At 36.7% G+C, this 6,488-nt stretch overlaps 1 long non-coding RNA gene across 1 annotated transcript; it reads right to left on the bottom strand.

The window, feature by feature from the left end:
* Window positions 1–2,139: 2,139 nt before the first annotated feature.
* LOC130720900 (uncharacterized) lies at window positions 2,140–4,856 on the bottom strand. Its single transcript, XR_009013271.1, has 3 exons — window positions 4,449–4,856; window positions 3,628–3,746; window positions 2,140–2,427 (listed from the first exon to the last, which is right to left on the bottom strand). It is a non-coding gene; the product is annotated as an uncharacterized LOC130720900 (long non-coding RNA).
* Between the last annotated feature and the right edge of the window lie 1,632 nt (window positions 4,857–6,488).

Here is a 6,488-nt window from a genome sequence, read left to right on the forward strand (position 1 = left end):
CCATCCCTTAAGAATGTGTCTCATTAAAACCTTACTCTTGTTCCTCTATTCCCCTCTCTTATTTACTTGCTTACTCTTTATTCATAACAAGTAGATATTTTTTATTTTTAATGAATTATTATATGCAAAAAAGTGTTTTTCAATGACATTCAATCAACATAAATATTAGCGGCGGTTTTTTAATAATGTGGATTGAATGTATCCCGAAAACATGTATTTATCACTCTTTTTCTATTTTTAATTGTCAGAGACGCAAAGTTCATACTGGTACTTGTTGGTATTATTATTTTTATTTAATCTAAAGTTAAATAACATTGGACCGATCGGTCGGTTCGACCATTTTGACTTAGTCTTGTGTGTTATTAACATTGGACCAATCGGTCGGTTCGATCATTTTGACTTAGTCTTATGTATTATTAACATTGGACCGATCGGTCGGTTCGACCATTTTTACAAAAAAAACTAGATTAGTCACCTCTTTGAAATAAAGAATTTTCATCTTTCTATTTCCCGAAACTGGCATGAGGTAGCAGCTGCCTCTATTTTCCAAAATTGATCAATAAGAATAAAGAATATTCCTCAAATAAATATTCAATCAAGTAAAATTAGTCAAATTATTGGAAGTAAATCTCAATAATTACAGAACATTATTTTCCAATGTAACAAAAAAATAATTACTAAACATTGATTCATGGAATCAAAATCATAATAATCACAATGAATTTCATTAATATCATTACCATATATGTGAATATTACCGTTATCATGTAATCCTATTTATGTACATTATTTTCTTATTAAGTGAAAAAGATACACAACCAGAATACGTATTGTCTATTTTCTGATGTATCAAAAAAAAAATGTATTGTCCCTTTTCTCTTTTACGGTTATTTTTATTTTCCATTATAGTATTAGAGCTTCACTCCTAAAAAACCATGTCTGTTGAAGAACCCAAACTTCCCATTCAATCTTTTCACCAATGCTCTAGTTTAGTTTCAATCAAATTATCTGCCACAAATTTTCTTCTATGGAAATCTCAAATCCTTCCATTGAAGCCTCAAACTTGAGTATCACAAGCACGAAAAAGCCAGCAGATGATGTTATTGATTCTATAAATGTTCGATGAACAGAACATATTATCAACAGTAAACTAGTTCAAACAAATCTACCTTCTCTGCTATGAAAAAATAAATTTAAAACTTCTCTTCTTAGATGATGAAACCAGTTAAAATCTGTATTCTCTGCTATGAAGGAAATTTTTGGTTGCACCAATTTAAGGAAATGCATGAAACAATAAAATCAGTGTTCTCAAAATGATCCGAACTTGCTCTTGCACATGGATGCCTAAATCTAAGACTACAAAGTTTAGATTCCAATTCGCAAGTTATAAGCTGTGAGCCTTTCTTTCATGCAGACAAGTTTAGTGGGTAACAACTAACAATATAATTGAAGGAGCTCATAATTGGTACTAATTCAATGATTAATTAGTACAAATAATCTTCTGTGCCAGGAACATGCGAATAGGGTTTTCCTACAAAAGTTAATAAAATTAAATGCCTCATTGTTTAAAACACTTTTAGTCAATTTTTTTTTATAAGTAATGGTGTATTAAAGAATGATGTGCTGGCTTGGCCACACACCTCCAATGGTGAGTACACCTCAAAGTCAGGCTATGCAGTGGTTAGAAACAAGGTGGTGCATGCGTTGCCCTCATCTTCAACTGCTCTTCAGGTTTCTCCGGTGGTGTGGAAGGCCCCTACTTTACCTCGGTGCCGCGAGCTCATTTGGAGGGCCTGCTTGAAGATTCTGCCTACGCGGAGTGCCCTTCGTGCGCGAGGAATGGATGTTGATGAGCTTTGCCCTTCGTGTGAGACCCATCGTGAATCACCGGCCCACGTCCTGTTGTTTTTCCCGGTTGTTAGCAAGTGGTGGTTTGCTTCTCCCATGGGGCTGCGGCTGGAGCATGAGGTGGAGTTCCATAGTTTTGTTATTGAGCTTTTTAGCCGCGCGGATGAGGGAGTTATTACCTAGTTTTGTGAGCTTTGCTATGTCTTCTGGGAGGCGCGGAATGTAACGCCCCGAATTTCAGGGGTTACGATAACAACCTACTAAAATAAATATGCCATATTTTCCCAAAACTGATTTATAAACGCGAGTATATATTTTTCTTCTCAAAGTATTTCCAAAACATGTCATGCATACTCTCAACTGTAAATAAATTTACATCAAACCTTGAACAAGGCGAGTACCCGAAACCCCAAATATAAATTTCTAAAATCATTATGCAAACTTAAACCAATAACGGTAAGCTCTCTAACCCAAGGCTTTAGCCCTACACCCGACTCTAATCTTCGAGTCTTCCACAGGTCTTCAAGTCCTCCTCTCCACTCGCACAAAGGTTAAGCTTCATCGAAGATTCTCCGTTGCCTAATAGCGTTAAGCGCCCAAACAACAAGTAGCAAGCAGAAAGGGTTAACTCCATGCAATTACCACATATAAAGAGAAAAGCATGCTATTGAATTTAATTACATAGCATGGTAAATAAAATAGCAAATTAGCTCAAGTTAGATGAAAACTCATCCTATCAAGCATGAAATCAAATCATATATTTAACAGAATCAAACTATATGGTTTTAAAACAGATATCAACAACTTAACAACATGAAATGAAACCAGATATTAACATAATCAACAACATAAAATCAAATCAGATATAAGCAAACTCAACAATATGATCAAATCAGATATCCACAACTTCAACAATATAAATCAAATCAGATATCCACAATCCTCAACATAACATCAAATCAGATTTCGACAACCTCAACAATATCAATCAAACAAATCAGATATTAGCAAAACCAACAATTGAGTAAATCAATAGCGTCTCGAAGGACGGGACAATGATAAGACACACCTCCTCATCGCCACTTATAACGTCATACATGACGGGACAATCATAGGACACACCTCCTAATCGCCACTTAGCGTCTCACAAGACGGGACAATCATAAGACACACCTCCTGATCGCCACTTAGCATCTCACAAGACGGGACAATCATAGGACACACCTTCTAATCGCCACTTAAACGTCACACAAGACGAGACAATCATAGGACACACCTCCTGATCACCACTTGATAACGCCCATGTAAGGCGGGACAGTCGTGTGTAATGAAACCACTACACTGTCACTTGAGTTTCAGTCCTACATGTCAAATTCAATCAACAACTTCCAATCCAATAGTCAAGTCAGAGTAACTACATGTCATTGATAATTTCAACAAGTATAAGTCAATTCAATCAACAATTCCAAATTCAATAATCAAGTGAGAATAACCACATGTTATTCCTATTATCAACAGTCAGAGCATCAACAATAACCAATGTCTTATCCACTAGAAAGTAGTAATGACAGAAACCAGTAAACGGCCGAAGCCTCTCAGAAAACGGAGACACACGTCTCAATAAGTTCACTCGGCTGAAGCCTCTAGAAAACATTTTCCCAGTTCAGCACAATAATCAAAATCAAATGTCAATCAAATTTTAACATCTTCATCTCAAACGCATACAGTGCGATAAAGCAGGCAAAACTCAAAGACGCTCTAAAACTGAATTACTCTTACCTTAGCTAATATCCTTCCTAAACTGCAATTCCAATCCAATCACATCCTTGCTTTCTTGTGTCGGTTCGCTTCCTTTTTGTTCTTTGATTTCGTCGCCAAGCCCTCCCGTTATTCGTACCCTTCATAAGTACATATGCTAAACCTTAGCCTCTAAGGTCATATCTAAAGTTCCAAATTAAGCTTAGCTAATCATTCTAACTTACTTAGGTTAATGCATATGCTTTATGTTTCAAGGACTAAAGTCCAAAGAGAAGATACTTGTGAGTTTTAAAGAAAGGTCCTTAAAAAATCCATTTTGCAAACCAGTCCTCAACTTTTAATAAATTTCTCAAACAAACCCCAATACTTTTAAAACTCAAGTTTAACCCTAAATTTCTAAGCATGTTGTGTTTTAGTCCTAAGGTTTTCCCACAATAAACTTTTAGTCCTCAAACTTAACTTATGATTTTCACTAAACAAAAACAAGTTTCAGAATTGATTTTCCAAACCCATAGCACATGCCATAGGCTCGGCCACATCTACATACCTAGGTATAAATTTTCCTTTTTCCCCAAATCACTTAACTCAAAAAAATAACTTTTTAGAAAACTAATCGGTAAAATCTATAGATCCGGTGATAGGGAACAAAATTTGTAAAAGCACTTTAGAAAAAGCTCTAATTGAAAATTTTACAAAGACAATAACTCAACTTTTTTGGAAATAAAAGCAATGGTTCACTAGATCCTTTCACTCATAACTTTAGTGAAGATACTAGGTGTGGAAACTAAAAGGGTAAATTTAATTGACTAAAAGATGATCAAAGAAACTAGAAGGAGTTTTACCATAAAATGAGAAGATGAAGATGACGGTGGTAGAGTGGTGCTTGAGTGAAGCCATGGTGAGAAGATGAAAATTGATGGTGATATGAGGGTGCTGCCGAGGAAGGAGAAGATGGTGTGGGTTGGCACGTTGAGAGAGAGGAAGAATAAGTGGAAAGAATTGGTGAGCTGCAGCAAAAGAAATGAAAAGAGAGGAAAAATGATGTTGTGTATTAGAAGGAGAAAATAAGGGCTCTGTAGTATAAAGAAAAGAAATTAAAATTGTGGCTTCATGATCGAGAGAGTGATGGAAGGGAGAGCCGTGAGTAGGGAGAGTATCTGGAGTTGTGAATGAAGGATGCAAAATGTGAATTGAGAGAGACACAGAGGTGGTGTGCGTGAGGGATAAAATGAGAGAACTAGATTGTAGATATTTGTTGGTAGAAAGGAGGGTTAAATATTGGTGGCTGTAAGCAATATGCAAGGCGTGGAGGAAGCACAGGCAAGGGAAAATGATATTTGAGAAGATATTTAAAAAAAAACGGGTATGAATTGATTTAGACATCGAAGGATTTAACTCATAGAGAGTTAAGAGAAAAATATAACGGTGATATATTATCATCCCAAAAATTATGAGGAACTCTATGAAATGATAAAATATAAATTCGAATCACTTTGAGCAAAATAAAATGATTCATGAACCAAGAAATGAGTAGAAACATAGCTAAAGAATAATTGTGAGACATTTAGAACAAATATGACGTCGTCATATTATGCGTCTAAGCTAAGTATGAATTATAGGAAAATGACAATAGTGATTATTATCATTTGAGGAAAAAAATATTTTGGAAACGACCTGCTCCAAAATCTGACACAAAACTGATTAAGGAAATATTCTCCGGATGAAAAAACTTCATTCACGGAAAAGATTTATAGAGACGAAAGGATTAAACCCATGCGGACGGAAACTTCGGAAGGAGCTCCGAACACAAATCGTTTGGGTAAGGGTCTCACCTAAGTCCCTACGAAGATAAAGTCTAACTTTATCGGATTTCCGAAAAGCGAAACCTATCGATCTTACAGTCAAAATTTCCGTAATGGAACACTCGCTAGGAAAAGACATAAAAACAATAGAATATAAACACTCAATTAATTAATATAATGAAATTAAATAAATAATCTAGTTATTTATTTCGGGGTCTTACACGGAACAAACTGGTTTTTGATGGGACCCCGCCTGTTCTGAATCTTCTCCTCTCGCAGGCAGACCCTTGGAGCGCCTCCAGTGCTAGTCTTGTCGCCCCGCCAGCTTTCGTCCCCTCCGCAGGTTTGGCTCCGTCCAACTCCAAATATCATAAAGATTAATTTTGACGCAGCGTGGGCCAAGAGTGGTGCTGCAAGTTACGGGTGTGTGGCTAGGAATGATGCTGGTGAAGTCTTAGCGGCTGCCACGATGCCAGCGTTGCACGGACTTTCCTCTCTACTGGCAGAAGCAGCGGCTTTCCGGTGGTGCTTGGGGTTGGCTTTGGAGCTGGGTTTCCGGGTAGTCACGATTGAGACAGATTGCAAGGCACTTTTTGATGCTTGGAGTAAGCAAGGCAATGGATGTTCTTATTTATTTTCTGTCATTTCTGATTGTAGAGACTTGAGTTGTTGTTTCGCTTTGTTTAGCTTTTCCTGTATTCGTAGAAATGGTAATAAGGTCGCGAACCACTTGGCGAAGCATGCTGGAGACTTCGGCGATTCGGTTTGGATCGATGAAGTTCCCATCTTCTTCATGCCTTTAGTTCTTGATGATGTAAGGGCCTCTGTGCCTACTTGATTTTTCGCTTAATATATTTACCCTATTTCAAAAAAAAAAATGGTGTATTAAGACTAGCACAAAGGGGTGCTAGAACCCAAATTCATTTGCTACAAACCAGAAAAATACAATGAATAGCATATGAGCAGCAAAACAGAATCATAGTTTATTACAAAACTTAAGAAGAGATGGCAAACAAGAAAAGTAACAATAATCCCTTTCCCACTCTGGGGTTGCCAATCCATTCATGCATAAGCTGAATA

The sequence above is a fragment of the Lotus japonicus genome, chromosome 5 (assembly GCF_012489685.1).
Source record: "Lotus japonicus ecotype B-129 chromosome 5, LjGifu_v1.2".
NCBI classification, from domain to species: Eukaryota; Viridiplantae; Streptophyta; class Magnoliopsida; order Fabales; family Fabaceae; genus Lotus; species Lotus japonicus.